This window comes from Chiloscyllium punctatum, chromosome 28, assembly GCF_047496795.1.
Source record: "Chiloscyllium punctatum isolate Juve2018m chromosome 28, sChiPun1.3, whole genome shotgun sequence".
Classification (NCBI taxonomy): Eukaryota; Metazoa; Chordata; class Chondrichthyes; order Orectolobiformes; family Hemiscylliidae; genus Chiloscyllium; species Chiloscyllium punctatum.
The window spans coordinates 76,600,874-76,620,300 of NC_092766.1; positions in this window are offsets into that span (position 1 = coordinate 76,600,874).

Below are 19,427 nucleotides of genomic sequence, written 5' to 3' on the forward strand. Positions count from 1 at the left end.
TCCTACATCATCCCCTGTCTCTCCCCCATCGTCAACTCTCTCTCCTTCTCTCATCCCCTCTCTCCCCTCCCATCGCCCCGTCTCTCTTCCCCCCGTCTCCTCTATCTCTCCCTCTCTCTACCCTCTCTCTCCCCCTCACCCTCTCTCGTCCCCTCTCTCTCCCCAATCGTCCCCTCTCTCTCCCTCTCTCGTCCCCTCTCACCCCCCTCTCCCCCCTCTACCCCTCTCTCCATCATTCGTCCCCTTCTCTCTCGCCCACTCTCTCTCTCACCCACCATCTCTCTCGCCCACTTTCCCTCACCCACTCTCTCTCGCCTCTCTCTCTCTCGCCCGCACTCTCTCTCGCCAAACATCTCTTTCGCCCACACACTCTCTCTCTCTCCAACTATCTCCCTTTGCCCCCTCACTCACTCTCGCCCACACTCTCTCTCGTATACACTCTCGCTCGCCGACTCTCTCTCTCGCCCACTCACTCTCTGTCGCCCACTCTCTCTCGACACACTCTCTCACTCCCACTCTTTCTGTCGCCCACTCTCTCTCGCCCACTCTCTCTCTCGCCCACACTCTCTCGCCCACACTCTCTCGCCCACACTCTCTCGCCCACACTCTCTCGCCGACTCTCTCTCTCACTGACTCTCGCCCACTCACTCTCTTGCCCATGTCTTTCTTACCCACAGTGTCTCTCGCCCGCTCTCTCTCGCTCCCACTCACTCACTCTCGCCCATTCTCTCTCACATACTCTGTCACACATACTCTCCCTCTCACACACTCTCCCTCCCGCCGATCTCTCTCATCCACTCTCTCTCTCTTGGCCAATCTCTCTCTCGCCCACTCTCTCTCTCACCGACTCTCCCTCTCACACACTCACTCTCTTGCCCATGTCTTTCTTACCCACACTCTCTCTCTCCCCCACCGTCTCTTTCTCGCCCACTCTATTTCTCGCCCACCCTCTCTCTTGCCCACACTTTCTCTTGCCCAATATCTCCCTCTGCTCCCCCTCTCTCTCTCGCCCACTCTCTCACTCTCGCCCACTCTCTCTCGCCCACTCTCTCACTCTCGCCCACTCTCTATCTCACCCACATCTCTAATGCCCACTTTGTCCCTCTTCCCCACTCTCACTCTCACCCACACTCTCTCTCTCGCCCACTCACTCTCTCTCTCGCCCACTCTCTCTCTCGCCCACTCTTTCTCTCTCTCGCCCACTCTCTCTCACCCAATCTTTCACCCAGTCTCTCGCTCGCACAAACTCTCTCTCACCCACTCCCTCTTGCCCACTCTCTCTCTCTTGCCCACACTCTCTCACACATACTCTCTCACTCTCTCACTCTCTCTCTCCCAATCTTTAGCTCGCCCACTCTCTCTCTCGCCCACTCTCTCTCTTTCGCCCAGTCTCACTCTCGCCCACCCTCCCTCCCGCCCATTCTCTCTCTCGTCCACTCTCTCTCGCACACTCTCTCACTCTCTCCCACTCTCTCTCTCGCTCACACTCTCACTCTCGCCCAGTCACACTCTCGCCCACTCTCTCACCCACTCTCTCTTTGGCCCAGTCTCACTCTCACCCACTCTCTATCTCGCCCACACTCTCTCTCTCGCCCACTCTCTCTCTCGCCCACTCTGTCACTCTCTCCCACTCTCTCTCTCGCCCACTCTCTCTCACGCCCATTCTCTCTCTCGCCCACTCTCTCTCTCACCCACTCTCACTCTCTCCCACTTACTCTCTCGCCCAATCTCTCTCGCGCACACTATCTCACTCTCTCCCACTCTCTCTCTCGCCCAGTCTCTCACTCTCACCCACTCTCGCTCGGCCACACTATCTCTCGCCCACACCCTCTCATGCCCACTCTCTCACTTTCCCACTCTGTCACTCTCGCCCACTCTCTCTCGCCCACACTCTCTCTCGCACATTCTCTGTCTCTCGCCCACTGTCTCTCTCGCCCACTCTCACTCTCTCTCACTCTCTCTCACTCTCTCTCTCGCCCAGTCTCTCACTCTTGCCCAGTCACACTCTCACCCACTCTCTCTCGCCCACACTCTCTCTCTCGCCCACACTCTCTCACGCCCACTCTATCTCTCGCCCATTCTCTCTCTCGCCCACTCTCTCACTCTCTCCCACTCTCTCTCTCGCCCACTCTCTCTTTCGCCCGCTCTGTCTCTCGCCCACTCTCTCACTCTCACACACTCTCTCTCTGGCCAACACTCTCTATCACCCATACTCTCTCTCGCACACTCTCTCACTCTCTCCTACTCTCTCTCTCGCCCATTCACTCTCTCGCCCACTCTCTCACTCTCACCCACTCTCTGTCTCGCCCACACTCTCCCTTGCCCACTCTCTCTCGCCCACTCTCTCTCTCGCCCACTCTCTGTCTCGACCACTCTCTCACTCTCGCCCAGTCTCACTCTCGCCCACTCTCTCTGGCCAACACTCTCTATCACCCACATTCTCTCGCCCACTCTCTCACTCTCTCCCACTCTCTCTCTCACCCACTCTCGCTCGCCCACTCTCACTCTCTCCCACTCTCTCTCGCCCACTCTCTCACTCTCTCCTACTCTCTCCCACGCCCACTCTCTCACTCTCGCCCAGTCTCACTCTCACCCACTCTCTCTCGCCCACACTCTCTCTCGCCCACACTCTCTCACGCCAACTCTCTCTCTCTCACCCATTCTCTCACTCTCACCGACTCTCTCTTGCCCACACTCTCTCTCGCCCACACTCTCTCTTGCCCATTCTCTCTCTCTCACCCACTCTCTATCTCTCTCGCCCACTCTCTCATTTTCTCCCACTCTCTCTCTCTCGCCCACTCTCTCTCTCGCCCACTCTCTCTCACCCACTCTCTCACTCTCTCCCACTCTCTCTTTCACCCACTCTCTCACTCTCGCCCAGTCACACTCTCGCCCACTCTCTCTTTGGCCCACTCTCTCTCTCGCCCACTCTCTCTCTCTTTCGCCCAATCTCTTTCAACCACTCTCTCACTCTCGCCCAGTCTCACTCTCACCCACTCTCTGTCTCGCCCACACTCTCTGTCGCCCACACTCTCTCGCCCGCACTCTCTCTCGCCCACTCTCTCTTGCCCACTCTCTCACTCTCTCCCACTCTCTCTCTCTCGCCCACTCTCTCTCGCCCACACTCTCACTCTTTCCCACTCTCTCTCTCGCCCACTCTCTCACTTTCTCCCACTCTCTCTCTCGCTCACTCTCTCACTCTCGCCCAGTCTCACTCTCACCCACTCTCTGTCTCGCCCACACTCTCACTCGCCAATTCTTTTTCCCTCGCCCACTCACTCTCTCTCTCGCCCACTCTCTCTCACCCCCACTCTCTCTCGCTCACACCCTCTCACGCCCACTCTCTCTCTCGCCCCCTCTCTCACTCTCGCCCACTCTCTACCGATCCAACAATCACCTTAAAATTATTTATGCCCACTGACAATAGCCATTTATGCCATGGTATAAAGAAGTCTCTCACTGTTCACTCTATCTATGTCTCACATCATCTTGATCACCTCTACCAAGTCGCCCCTCACCCTTCTTCTTTTACCTCCTTGAACCTTTCTTGAACCTTTCTTCGTAAGCCATGCTCTCCAGTAGAGGCAGCATTCTGGTAAACCACCAATTTACCCTCCATAAAGCCTCCACTGCCTTGCTGTAATGAGGGGATCAGAACAGAACACAATTTTACAAGTGGGGTCTAACCATGGCTCTATAGAGCTGCAGCATAACCTCACGGCTTGAAAACCCAATCCCCCAGCAATTGAAAGGCAACACAACATATTCCTTCTCAACAACTCTATCACCTTGGATGGCAACTTTGAGGGATAGATGGATATGGAAACCAAGATCTCTCTGTTCCACAACACTACCAAGCATTCTGCATTTAACCCTGTATTCTGCATTCAAGTTTGACTTTCCAAAATGAATCATTTCACACGTTTCCAGATTAAACTCCATCTGCCACTTCTCAGCCCACTACATTTCCTGTAGTGATATCATTTCCTGTTCTTTTTCTCAGGGGGTGATAAATGGGGTCTACCTCGATGTGCTTTTTGATAGATTTCCGGTTGGAATGCCATGCTTCTCGGAATTCTCGTGTGTGTCTTTGTTTCACTTGTGCTCGGATGGATGTGCTGTCTCTCCTTAACCCCCCCTCTCTCTCTCCTTGACCCTCTCTCTCTCTCTCTCTCTCTCCTTGTCCCACCCTCTCTCTCTCATTAAAAGTGAGAGTCAAAGTTGTGCCCTTACTTATCTGTATGTAAAGATACCAGTGAGAGAGGGTCACGTCGTTTTGTGGCTAGCTGATATTCATGTTTCCCGGAGGCTCCTTTTCTGCCTATTTGTCCATATGCAAAAGCTGATATCATTTACAAATTACCGTGCAAGAACTGTAACAAATACTACATTAGATGAACTCTACATTCGATTGAGGCAACACATCCTTCCTAGGACAATCCAAAGAGATACATGCAGGAGAATTGCTAGAAACATGGCATCCCAACAAGAACTCTACCAACAAACACTTCGAGTTCGATGTCATCGACTACCCTCGAGAAAAAAGAACAGGAAATTATATTTGGACGGGAAATGACATCACCAACCCAAAGAAACCCAAACATATAAACAGAAAGCAAGATTCATGAACAGTGCTTAGCCTGGAGACCCACTGAAATTGTTAACTAGTAGAGTGACGAAACTTCTGGAAATGGACTTTCCAATTCAGTGAGAAAACCGACATCCAGTGTAATGACCTACTCAAAGATCTCAATAATATTTATGAGTCACGAACTCCCATTCACAAACCCGGCTTGATTGCCCTCATAGACTTATTCCAATCGAGATGATTACAAATCTTATCTCTTAGAAGTTTTCCAACACATCCGACGGAAGGTTCAATTGTCTACAATGACCAGGGTTTTCTCCACTCCCCTTCTTGAATGAAGGAACAACTTTTACTATCCTGTTGTGTTCTGCTACTATACCTTTATACAATGACAACATAAAATCAAAGTCGAAGGGTCAGATATCTGATTCTTGGCTTCCCAGAGAATCCTAGGATAAATCCCATCCGACCCAGGGGAATTTATATATTTTCACATTTTCAGAATTTGTAACACCTCGTCCTTGGGAACTTCAATCCTGTCTCGTCTAGTAGCCTGTCTCTCAGTATTGCCCTCGACAACATTTTGTATTTCAGAACGAATACTGACGAAAGATGTTGCTTCAGCGTTTCCCCCATCGCTTCCGACTCCACGCACAACTTACCACATATGTCCTTCATTGGCCATATTTTATTCCATTCATTCTTTTAGCCCTTACATACTTATGGAAAACTTAAGGATTTTTCCTTATCCTATCTGCCAACAAATTATCAGCTCCCCTCTTGGCTCGTCCTCAGTCTCCCTTCAGGTCTTTCCTGTTTAACTTGAAACTCTCAATCGCCCTAACTGAGCCTTCACATCTCATGCTAACACAACCCTTCTTCATCTTCACAAGAGGTTCAACATCCTTAGAAATCATGACTCCTGCGCTTGACAATTTCCTTCCTCTGTGACAGATACATACTTATCAAAGACACACAGAACCTGTTCCTTGAATAAGCTTCACATTTCTATTCTGCCCATTCCCTGCCGTTTCCTTGCCCAACCTGTGCATGCATAATCTTAGCTAATCGCATATAATTTTCTTTCCACCAGCAGCAGCGCTTCTCCTCCGGTGTAAACCTATCCCTTTGAAAAGCTAAAGTAAACATAACTGAATACTAGTAACTCTCACCAAAGTGCTCACCTACCGCCAAATCTGTCATCTTGCCGTGTTCATTCCTCAGTCCCAAATCTAATTTGGCCTCTCCCGTTGTTGGCCTATTCCATGAGACAGTATTTAAAGAAATCTACCGCAGATACATTCAGCACTCTCCTCGTTTGAGATGCTTCGACCGATCGACGTGCTGGTTAAATTCCGCATGAAAATTGTCATACCAATTTTTCAGGTGTTATTTGTGTATTTGTTTAGTGCCCTCCCCAACGTGATCTTAAAATATGGAGGCGGATAAGCTCTGACAATCAGTGACATTTTCTTCTTAGAACTTCTAATGTCCTCACAAATGGATTCAAACTCATTCTCCATAGAACCTATATCGTGTGTCAGTATCGGTCTGAGGTTGTCCTTGAATGTTTGAGTTACACCACATTCCTTACCATCCTTTCTATCCTTCCAAATGACCCATGCCCGTGAATATTTAACTCCTAGTCTTGACTATGCTGTCTCCAAGTCTCTGCAATGTCTGCTAAATCGTCTTCGTTCGTGATGATTTATGCCGTTATATCTCCAGCCTTGTTCTGAAAAGTATGAGCATTCAGGTTTAGTGCCTTTATGGTCGCTTTCTTACCCAATGATTAACAACACCTCTAACAATATCTTCTGTGCTTTCTTCCTTCTTGCTTCTTTCTTCGCCTCACTTGTCCATTTCTGACCTCCCTGCTACTATACAAGTGCTCAAATACACCTTCAAGGTGAAGCAACACTTTCCCTACACTTCGCACAATCCAGTCTACTAGATTCATTGCTCATATTGTGGTCGCCACTACCTTGGGAAACGAAGTGTGGACTGAATGACCGTTTTTCAGAATACCAATTTCTATCGTCAAAAATGTCCCTGAGCTTCCAGTTGACTGCTCCTTTAGCACAAAACCACTTTTCCGAGCCAACTCTCTATCTCAGTCTTACTGCAGGGTTCCACCATAGCTCCGTGCATGCTGAAAAAGCAACAGACCATTTTCTGCTTTTAACCCCGCAACGCCATATCAATTTCAATCGTTTTAGAGGCCTGAAATCTTCCATGTCCTGGCCCGAAACACTCACCATGCCTAGTTATAGCAGAGCAGGCATTACACGCTACCTATGGTTCGTCACTAACGGTCTCCGTGAACAGTTGTTAATGCTCCAAACAGAGCTTTATCAATTACTATGTCAAACTGTTTGTCTCTCTCTTTCGGATCTATCCCCACATCTCGTTTCCTCCAAATTACTGCGCCACCACATATCTTCTGCATATAGACCAAAATTTTCCTGTGAACCATACGTGGTAAGGCCGGGGACACTGGACAGAAACTGTTAACTCCGATTTCTCTTTCTAGCATCTTTTGGTCTTGCCCCTGAGGAAGTTTGATACTGTGCTTGTGTAATGACCCCCTGCACATAAGACAGAACTGTGTTAATCCTGAAAAGTTCTCTTGTTGATGAATCCCACTACAATGTGAGCCATTAGCATCGAATTCGTAGGTCAATGAATATAGAAATCATGTGCTTGGTATTTGTGCCCCAGTTCTGTTCTTGGATATGATAAACAACAGAGAGCAAATTCTCCGTCATGTCAGATGTGAACAGATAGGTGTCGCCACATGAAGTGGAATCAAGTGAATGTTTTCTCAGTTAGAGAAAATTCAAACCATTTCTCACTGTAACAGCCTGTGGCTCAAAGCAAAATATTTTCTATAAAGACAAAGCCTGAATACAGCGTTTTCGAGATAAAATCTCTGAATGATCTCTCTCCAGTGTGAAAGTAAAGCTGTGTCAGCAAATGGGATAACTGAGTGAATCATTTTACTTGTTCAGCTGGCGAACAATAGACAATAGACAATAGGTGCAGGAGTAGGCCTTTCTGCTCTTCGAGCCTGCACTACCATTCAATATGATCATTACTGATCATCCTTAAACAGTATCTTATTCCTGCCTTATCTCCATAACACAATTCCGCTTTCCTTGGGAGCTCTATCCAACTCTTTCTTAAATGAATCCAGAGACTGCGACTCCACTGCCCTCTGGGGCAGAGCATTCCACACAGCCACCACGCTCTGGGTGAAGGAATTTCTCTTCATCTCTGTCCAAAATAGTCTACCCCTTATTTTTAAGCTGTGTCCTCTTGTTCGGCACTCACTCTCAGCGAAAAAGTGTTTCCTGCCTCCAGAGTGTCCAATCCTTTAATAATCTAATATGTCTCAATCAGATCCTCTCTCAGTCTTCTAAACTCAAGGGTATTCAAGATCAGTCGCTCCAGTCTTTCAACGTGAAGTCGTCCTACCATTCCAGGAATTGACCTCGTGCACCTGCGCTGAACTCCATCAATAACCAGAATGTCTTTCCTCAAATTTGGAGACCAGAACTGCACACAATACTCCAGGTGTGGTCTCACCAGTGCCCTGTACAGTTGCAGAAGAACCTCTTTGCGACTATAACAAATCCCTCTTGTTGTGAAGGCCAGCATGCTATTAGCCTTCTTCAGTATCTGCTCTATCTGCATGATTACCTTCATTGGCGGGTGGACAAGAACATTCAGATTTCTTTGTTCTGCCCCTTTACCTAAATTGATTCCATTTAGGTCTTAATCTGTCTTCCTGTTCTCCTCACCAAAGTGTATAACCATATATTTATCCACATAAAACTGCATCTGCCATGCATCTGACCACTCACCTAACCTGTACAGGTCATCCTGTAATCTTCTAAAATCCTCCTCACATTTCACGCTGCCACCCAGCTTAGTATCATCAGCAAATTTGCTAATGTTATGACGAATACCATCTTCTATATCATTAATATTTATTGTAAAAAGCTGCGGTCCTCGCACTGTTCCCTGCGGTACCCCATTGGTCACTGCCTGCCATCGCCAAATGAAGCCATTTAGCACAACTTTTTGTTTCCTGGCAGCGAACCAACATTCAATCCAAGTTCGTACTTTGCACCCAATACCATGCGCTCTAATTTTGCTCACTAACCTCCTATGTGGGACTTTATCAAAAGCTTTCTGAAAGTCCAGGTACACTACGTCTTCTGGATCTCCCTTGTCCATCTTCAGAGATACATCCTCAAAAAATTCCAGAAGTTTCGTGAAGCATGATTGCCTCTTCATAGATCTATGCTGACTCTGACCTATCCTGTTGCTACTATCCAGATATGTCATAATTTCATCCTTTATAATAGACTCCAGTATCTTTCCCTCCACTGAAGTCAGACTAAGAGGATATATAATTTCATGCTTTCTCTCTCCCACCTTTCTTGAAAAGTTTGTACAAAATTAGCCACCCTCCCATCCGCAGGAACTGATTCCGAATCTATCGAACTCTGGAAAATAATCACCAACGCATCCACGATTTCTCTAGCCACGCCCTTCAGTACCATGGGATGTCGACAATCAGGCCCCGGGGACCTATCAATCTTCAGACCTAGCAGTCTCTCCAATACCAATTCCTGGAAAATATGAATTCCCTTAAGTTCAGTACCTTCAGCCACAGTTACCTCAGGGAGATTGCTTGTATTTTCCACAGTGAACACAGGTTTGAAGTACTAATTCAATTCTTCTGTCATTTCTTTGTTCCCCGTAACATATTCGCCTGTTTCTGTCTTCAATGGCCCAATTTTAATCTTCACCATTTTTTTTGCCTTTCACATAACTAAAAAAACGTTTCACTCTCCTCCTTTATATTTTAGACAGTTTACCTTCAGACCTCATTATTTCTCTGCGTATTTCCTTCTTAGTAATCCTCTGTTGTTCTTTAAAGGCTTCCCAGTGCTCCGTTTTCCCACTTATCTTTGCTATGTTATATTTTTTTCTCTTTTAACTTTATATGTTTCTCAACTTCCCTCGTCAGCCACGGCCACCCATGCCTCCTCTTAGGATCATTCTTCCTTTTTGGAATGAACCAATCCTGCAACTTCTGTTTTATACCCAGTACGATCCGCCATTGTTCCTCCACTGTCATCCCTGCTAAGCTATTACACCATTGAACTTTGGCCAGATCCTCCCTCATAGCTCCATAGTTCCCTTTATTCAACAGAAATATTGTCACTTCCGATTGTTCCCTCTCCCTCTCAAACTGCAGATTGAAATGTATTGTATTATGGTCACTACTTCCCAATGGCTCCTTCACTTCGAGGTCCCTGATCAATTCTGGTTCGTTGCACAATACCAGATCCAGAATTGCCTTCTCCCTGGTAGGCTTCAGCACCAGCTGTTCCCAAGAATACATCTCGGAAGCACTCCACAAAGTCTCTTTCTTGATTCCAATACCATCCTCATTCGGCTAGTCTACCTGCACGTTGAAGTCCCCCATAACAACTGGAGAAACATCCTTGCGACAGGCCAATTTCAGCTCCTCATTCAAATTACATCCGACATCCAGACTACTATTTGGGGGCCTGGAGAAAACTCCCAAGAGAGTCTTTTTACCCTTAGCTTTCTCAATTCTATCCATACTGACTCTGCATCACCTGATTCTAGGTTCCTCCGCAAAAGGGAATGAATATAATCCCTTACCAACATGGCCACCCCATCCCCTTTGCCCGTCAGTCTGTCCTTACGATAGCACGTGTCGCCTTGAATATTCATTTCCCTGTCCACTTGAAGCAACGTCTCAGTTATCCCCTCAATATCATATCTTAAAATATCCAAAAGAGCCTTAAACTCATCCATCTTATTTCTACTGCTTCGTGCATGCATGTATAGTATTTTTAATTTGTTACTGCCCGCACCCTTCCCATCAATGCCTATTTCTCTCAACCTTACAGCATGATACCTTTTTGAGTTTTCTGCTTCATTGATGCAGGTTGTCTTTCTTGACATCCTCTTGAAGTCAACAGTCCTCATGAAGTAAGATATAGGGGCAGAATGCAGGAACAGGGATGGAAAGTTTATAAAGCAGTTTGACATAGGGACTGAGGAAGTGTTCGTGGTTCTGACCGGCTTGAGGTGGGCATATTCCCAATTCAGGACGGACTTGTATCTTATGTTGCTCTCTGTGACAAGGGAGGAAATTACAGGTGTTCTGAGCAATGTCTTACTTTCCTCTTCGAGTTTGTAGTGGACTGGACTAACGCAGTTCCTCTTTGCAGCAAGATTGGGAGAGAAGAAAACAGAGAATCACACAGCAGTGAGTCTCACGTCAGTTGAAGGGATCCTTTCGGAGCAAACTCTGAAGGAGAGAGTTGACTGCCACTTGTCCAGGCAAGGTTTCATCAGGGGCAGTCATCACGGTTTTGTTACATAATGTCATGCCTAACAGATTGGATTAAATACATTTTATTGGCAAGTGATCAGGTTTTTTTAATGAGAATAGTGAAGTTGGTGTTGTTTGTGTGGATTTCAACATAGCCTTTAACACGACACCACACTGGAGATTTGTAAGATGAAAAAAGTGAAAAGGGATTTAAGGTCCCCTGGCAAATTGGATCCAACATTAATTTGGTGGTGGTAGGAGACACAGGATGGCGATAAAAGGCTGTTTGTGTGACTGGAACTTGTATTCAATGGTGTAGCTCAGGGATGAATGCTTGTTCCCATGTCTTTTGTGAATGCGTGTAAAGAATATAGAACAAATTAGGTGAAAATGATAAGCAGAGTTGTCGATGATACGAATGAAAATGGTTAATAGTGAGGAAGAATGTTATAGGATGGAGGAGCGCAGAGATGGATCTATTAAATGTCAAATTCAGAGAGGGGATGTTGAAACTAACATGAAAAACATGAGGTGATGCACATTGGAAGTAACACGTCCACTGTTTACTCAATGAATGGCAGGACACGTGGAAACACAGAGGACGGAGAGACTTTGTATATTGGGCCACATATCCGTGAAGGCAGCAGAACATAGTGGCAATCACAAATGTATCAGTCAAGGAAAGACTTATAAAAGCAAGTAAACGTTTGTCACAAGTTGACAAGGTGGTGAAGAAAGTAGTTGGCACGCTTTTCATCACTCGTCAGAAAGTCGATTATCCAAGTTGGAATGTCATGTTGTGGCTATGTCGAGCATTGGTGGGATCACATTTAGAATACTGCTTGCAGTTATGGTCAATTTCTACAGGAAGGATTTTGTGAAAATTGAAACTATGCATAAATGATTTACAAGGATGTTGCGGGAACCTGAGGGCTTCAGTTAAGCGTGGAGATGAGGTAGGCAGGGGCTTTTTCACTGGAATGTTCCAGGAAGCGCGTAACGTTCTCACCGTTGAGAAAATCATGAGGGGCATGGATAGGCAACTGGCCTAAATCGTTTGTGCAGGATGGTGAAGTTCAAAATTGGAGGGCACACTTTTAAGGTGACAGGCACTGAGACACACTAAACAAAAAATTGAGATGGACAGAATGACGGTTGATTTCCAACAGGCATTGGATCAGCTCAGTCTTCGGTGTTAAAAATAAGCATTTTCTTCTTGAAAGTAGTTTGGTAGTCAAGTCTTCAATGGAACGTTAGGGGTGCTAAAATTGAGTGATGTACCGATGAGTAAGTGAGTGGGCATAATATTGTCCAATGCACTATGAAATGGAGAATGCCATATTTATAAGGAACAATTAATAAAGTCCTTTTCAATTGATTGTGATATTGCAGGACTCTGAACTACACACCGAACTGGCTGTGCTGGGATATGAGTCACATTGACTTTTCTGCAGGAGCATCAACTGATTCGGAAGGCAAAATGATATGTTTAATCTGTTCAGCAGTGGTGAAGCCAATATATATTCTTCCATTCCTATCAGCAAGGTGAGAATGCATTTCCTGACCGAAACATTCTAGTTCATGAAACTCGTTTGAAAATACAAACGGGAAATTGCGCGCCAAAAAGCATTACTCAGACAAGCAACAAATCAAGAATGGACAGACGCGGTAGAACGAGCCATTAACACCAAACAACGAGAAACACAGATAAAGAAAAATCGGGACCTGAAAATAAAACTGGACAAACTCACAAAAAAAGACAAAACCGATAACACAGAGGCATGGATAAAGAACTTATCAGACCGGACCCTATCAGACACAGAAAAAGCGGTTCTCATCAAAGGATTAAATTTAAATTACCGAGACGCTGACAACAAAGAATTCTAGCAGCACTAGGAACCACAGTGAAGGACAAAAATCTCACGGATGAAACACAACAAACGATCAGACAGACAGTTGCATGTACTCTGAGCCGAAATAGGGAAGAAAACAAACTGAACACACAAGAAAAGAAAGCCCTAGAAAACCTCAATAAAGACAAGAACATTGTTATATAACCTTCAAATATACCTAGATATTGTCTGTTCGAAGACTTTCACTTATGAACGTAGAATTGGACGGACTGGGCTGTCACAAAGATATTACATTCTTTTAAAATAAGGGAGCTGTACTTTTTCTCAAGGTTAATGTGTCTAGATATCATTTTTATCAAAGGCGTTGTGAAACAGTTCAGGCTCCGAATCGGATGAAGTGTTACAGAGATGAAAGTGTTCGCTGTGAGGCCTTTTGTTTCTCTGGAAACAGCTGAGGCTTGAGGCCAAAGAGTTTCTGAAATGAACTGTATAATGGCAAAAAGAGTGGTCATTCGGGAAAGCGGAAATCCGATTTTAAGATCCTGCAGCAGTTATTCACCAACTAAAACTTCTCTCCTTCAGCCCTTCTACGTTTTACCTGTCAGCTTCTGTTTCCTGTTTACTGTGTTTAAGGTGCTTGGTTTGTTGGAATTATTGTGTATTTTCAGAACAGCATAATTAAGTCGACTTTGGATAGACAATGTTCTGTGGGTATTCTATATTCTCTTTCTTTTGTTTTTCAATCCGTCATTTTGTGAATAAGCGTTGTAACTAGCTTACCTGGGTAATTTTCACTGCACAGTTAACGAAACAAAATATAATGTTACGGTCTGGGTTGTCTTCCTAATAACGGATCGAATAGTTTAGGCTAGACCATAACAAATTGGGAGGTAGTTGATAAATTAAAAGAGCAACTGATAGGTGCTAGCGTCTTTAGTTCGGGTATTAATTTGGAATGGGGTAGACAATGCTTGGGAAAACAATGTCTCATGTAGGTACAAACAGTTGTCTGGCTATGGACGATGTAAAGTTGGTAGTTTTACAAAAAAAAAATTCAGGCCAGGCTTCTGGTATTAGCAGACATGCTGGGATTGTATTGCCTCTTTCTGTGAGGAAAGGAGAGATAATTCCCGCAGTAGCTCAGTATTTAAGTAAGCTGCAAAATGCATGAGAATCTGTATAGATGGTTAAAATTCAATTGAAAATAAAGCAGCTTGAGTTAGACGCGAGAGATAAGGAAAGGACATCAGATGTGAAGCAGTTTGAGATACGATTAGAAGCAGAGAAAGGGAAGAAGAGAGAGCAGCATAACAGAGAGAGAAACGGAGACAGAGTCTGAACTTCAGAAATTTGCAATTATTAAAGGAATTCACCTTAAAAGGCTGGGGATAAAGACTGAAGATAAGCTTAATCTGGAAGGGCACATTGTTAAAACGGCAAGGTTAGCAGCTGAAATGGCTGATTGTTATGAACTGGACCAGAAAAAAAGAATGGGCTTCCAGAATCATTTTAAGACTGAGGCATAGAAATTGGGGCAAAAGTCCTCACGTGGAAAGGGAAAATTGAATCTCTGTGAAGATCATTAGGATGACTTGTCACAGGCTAAGGAGGAAACGCTTGAAGGGAACAAGACCTGAGGATTTAATTGCAATAACGTAGGCCACATGAAATCAGAGCTGCAAGTATCTGCAGCATCTGAAGATCTCCAGCATCTGTAGTCCTCACTTTCTCCACATGAAATCAGTGTTGGAGAACTAGGAAAAGCACTGGAAAGTCAGATGCAGGAAAACAAAACAAGCCTGGCATGGTAATAGAAAATGCACTGGAGACTGGAAGGCTGCATCAGAGTGCACAATCCGATCAGAGGTTGGTAAGGGGGACGTGCTTGAAAAATATACCAGCAAAGTTAAACTTTATTTACCTTGCCAAGGAGTAGCAGATAAAGACGGAACAATATTAAGGAACACAGGATCGTCTCAGTCTGTGATGTAGAAGGATGGGGAAATATGTACTCCTGAAGGACATTGCGTCCGGGTATTCATGGAGGGACGAAAAAATTGCATAGTAATTTACAGTGAGGCTAGAGCGGGCAGAAAAGAGTGGGGAATTTGTGGTGGGAGGTCTGGACAAACTCTCAGCTCCAAGAATATAAGTTGTGCTTGCAAATGATATAGCTCAATCACCAGTCAGCGTGTTGCCTTCTCCAATTGAAAAGCCAGTCGAGGTGCAGGCAAGTATAGCAATGTCGGACTCTATCAAGGAATTTTCTCAGATTGTGTCCGAACGCGATCACAGAGTCACAAGATGAAGGCACGGATAATAAAGCTGAAACTTGATTACAATTTTTTTTATCAGATTAGTGGGTCACCGCAGGATGCAAACGTTAAAAATGCAAGGATATTCAGCTCTGCTATGCTTCATAACAAGAGGGATTGAGTATAGAAGCAAAGAGGTGCTTCTGCAGCTGTGCAGGGCCCTGGTGAGACCACACCTGGAGTACTGTGTACAGTTCTAGTCTCTAAATTTGAGGAAAGATATTCTGGCTATTGAGGGAGTGCAGCGTCGGTTCACGAGGTCAATTCCTGGAATGGCAGGATTGCCTTACACGGAAAGACTGAAGCGACTGGGCTTGTATACCCTTGAGTTTAGAAGACTGAGAGGGGATCTGATTGAAACGTATAGGATTATGAAAGGATTGGACACTCTGGCAGGAGGAAACATATTTCCGCTGATGGGTGAGTGCCGAACCAGAGGACACAACTTAAAAATACGGGGTAGACCATTTAGGACAGAGATGAGGAGAAACTACTTCACCCAGAGAGTGGTGGCTGTGTGGAATGCGCTGCCCCAGAGGGCAGTGGAGGCCCAGTCTCTGGATTCATTTAAGAAAGAATTGGATAGAGCTCTTAAAGATAGTGGAGTCAAGGGTTAATAAGATAAGGCTGGAACAGGATACTGATTGGGAATGATCAGCCATGATCATATTGAATGGCGGTGCAGGCTCGAAGGGCTGAATGGCCTACTCCTGCATCTATTGTCTATTGTCTATTGTCTACTGAGTTGGAGCAGAAAGATGAAAAATTAAAGCAGTTCGATCAGAAGACATGTACTTGGAAGGAGAGTGAATGCATTGCTGCGTGATATTACTTCGCAAATGATATGTTAAGGAGGAAATGGAGACAATACGTTTTCAAGCACGTGAAAAATGGGCAGATTTGTTTCCAGTAGGGTACAGAAAAATGGTGGTCCGAGTGCCGCATGTGTCACAACTTGGAGGTCACGGAGTCTAAATTACAGAGATATTTTTACTGGCCTGGATTGAAGAGGAATATAGTTGAATTTTGCCAGACGTGTCATACGTTTCGACTAATCGGAAAACGGTGGGAAATAATAAATCCTGCACTTTAATACATATTCCAGCGTTCGATGAGTCTTTCTTAAGTGTCTAAATGCATATTGTAGGTTTCCGACATTCAATAAAAGATGGGAATAAGTATTAATTAACATTAATGGATGTATTGATGAGATTTCCAAATGTTGTTCAATTGTGCAATGTGACAGCTAAAAGTATTTTGGAAGAATTACGATTTTTTTTGAAAACTAGATTAAAACTACCATTAGAGATACAATTAGATCAAAGGTCTAACTTCACATCCAAACTTTTCTAGGAGTATATAGATAGCTTGGGAATAAAACCGATTCAAATCTACTGTGTACAAACCAGAATCACAGGGTACACTGGAGTGTCAATTATTAAAGAATCTGTTGAGGTTTTATGGTTCAAAGTAGCGACATTATTACCATGAGGGAGTTGCATCAGTGCTGTTTGCGATTTGAGATGTACCGAAAGAATCCATCGAATTAAGTACATCTGAAACTAATTTTTGGGTATAAAGTAAGAGGATCATTAAAAATTATTAAGAAAGAATAATAAGTCAGATTACATTTTCGAGTTGGACGAAATAATGTTGGAGAGTTGTAGAGACAGCATTTAAAAGTATCACAGGAAATGGTTAAGCAGGAAGTGTTTGAGAAATAATGGGAATAATGCCACTGGGAACAATTTAAATTTCATGAATCGGTGAAACCTTAAAGCAAGGTTTAGAAGACCTTATCACATTGAGATGAAATTGAGTGAGGTTAGCTACTTGATAGGGACGCAAGGCATGAAGGAATCTCACAGAATGTGCGATAGGAATATGCTCTACCGGTATTTGGCAGAGAATGAACGCAAGAGGAGAATGTGTTATTGACTACAACACACTGGGAAGAACCAATGTCAGGGAATTCTGCATTAGACTTTACTGAAATAAAATTGGACAATGCAAAATTTGTCCAATATTAGTATAATTATTCAATTATCATCCAGAAGAAAATCGAAAGTTTTATTAGTCTTACATGGGGAGATCTGCTGAAATAAACTGGGAATTAATAACCTAATTGTAGATTATGTAAATATTGGAGATGCTGTTCTGATTTTGTATCATCCTTGCAGGCATAACTCTCGAAATTTGGTACAAATTTGAAAGGAGATAGCACGTATGCTCCAAATGGCATAACCGAAATGCGTTTCAATAAATGGAGATCACCCATCATCATGGTGCCAAAGCCAGATAATACCCAACAGTTGTGTGTGGACTATCACAAAGTCAATGTTGTTAGAAAGACTGATGCATATACATATCTGCAGTTGGAGGACTGTGTGGAAAAGGTTGGAAGACCAACTTACATTTCTAAGTTGGACTTCCTTAAAGGTTCTTGGCAGTGAACTTAGTCAGAACGATCAAAGCAACTTTGTAACGCCAACTGGCCTGCAGAAATTTAAAGTAATGTCATTTGTACGAAAAGCACATAATCCACATTTCAGGGATTAACTGACAAGGTAATTGCCGGATACACTACTCTGTGGTGTATATTGCGCCTGGTACTTTCAGTCTCTGATGGATTGAATATTTACAGCATTTATCGGGTTTGTTTGATCGAATTCGGAAGTCAAACTGGTTTGTAAACCTACCTGAAATCTTTGCCAAAGCAAAAGTCACCTTCCTAGGCTATCTCGTTGTACACGGACAAATAGTCCCACGGGATGTGAAAACGAAAGTTACAGGGGACTTGTCGACATTGTTGACAAAATGTGCAGTGCTACGGTTCCCAGATTGAGTGGCTTTTGCTGAAATTTTGTGCTGAATGTTAGCAGTGGGTCTACTCCACTCACCGAATTGTTAAAAACAGGAAAGAAAATTTCAGTGAACACCAGAATTTCAAACTGCATTTGACAGCCTAAATACTTTGTTAACCATTGCCAAAGTATCAGCCACACCTAATTACAGCAAGGCTTTCAAGCTGCCAATCGATGCCAATGATGTGCGTGTCTCTCTTCTTCTGCTGCTCTAATTTCCACATGTTAACCAGTTTACTATCTGTGTTTATTGGGTTTAATTGACAGCACCATTGTGTATTTTTGGAACAGCACAATTAAGTCTAGTTTGAAATGCTGAGTTCTGTGGGCCTTCTATATTCTGTTCATTGTCTTTCATTTCTTAATTTTGTGACAAATTTTCTCTCTGTTTTAGAAACTGAAAGTCAACATTGCTAAAGCATTCCGAGTAAATTTTACTATACATTCACCAAAACAAATAGCGACGTTACAGTCTGCATTTCCTGCCGAAGAATGCTTTGAGTGGTCGGGCCGAGGCAAAATGGCGGTTATTTTTCTCCGAATGGAGCAGATTGTGAGGGGACATGATTGACACATCCGAAATAATGAGGAGCTTGGAATGACAGACTGAAGGAAACACTTGTTCTTGAGCGATCCCCAAGGTTTGTAGGTTTCAGATAAGATGCAGAAAGCTTTGAATAGATTTGTAGGAAAAATTTATCAGTCAGTGGGTGGTAGACTCTGGAACTCACTCTCGATAAAGCTCAGTTGGACAGTTAACCCTTCAATCTACTCTGCTACCACTGGTCAAAGAGTTTCAAAAAATGCTCAAAGCCGAGCATTCCCGTGAGCAGCAGTGATTCGATTGGTGTCTTTAGGAAATGGAAAGGTGCCCATGAGCAACGTGTGCCACTATTCGGCTTCCCTTCTGTGATGCCGTTGAAACATTGAATCTCATGTTCTCGGGGGCATTTAATTAAGGCATTCTCGTTCCTGCAGATTCGGAACTCATACCTTATTTCGGCTTCAGAAAAATCAGATTTTATGCGTAATAAAAACCAGCACGGCTCTCGAGCCAGACAGGATTCGAAACTACAATCGACTGATTCGTAGACAGGCGCGTTATCCATTGCGCCACTGGCCTGATGCCCAGCTGGGGCCTAAAGAGCCCTGATGTTAGCACGGACATGATTAATAGCAGTATTGTTCCCCAATTGAACAAGCAGTAAAGATAATCACTGTCACCTCTTCAGTACAATATTCATCACCTTTCAAAGTAGCGAATTTTCCAAAAACACCCAAAATGTCATCATGAAGCTTCCATTCAAACTCTCTCTGCTCAGTCATTCAATGGAATCACTGCTGATCTGATGAATTTCGAATCCACTTCTTCAGCATAACTGACGTAAACATGAGCCTAATCACCACATCGCATATACCAGG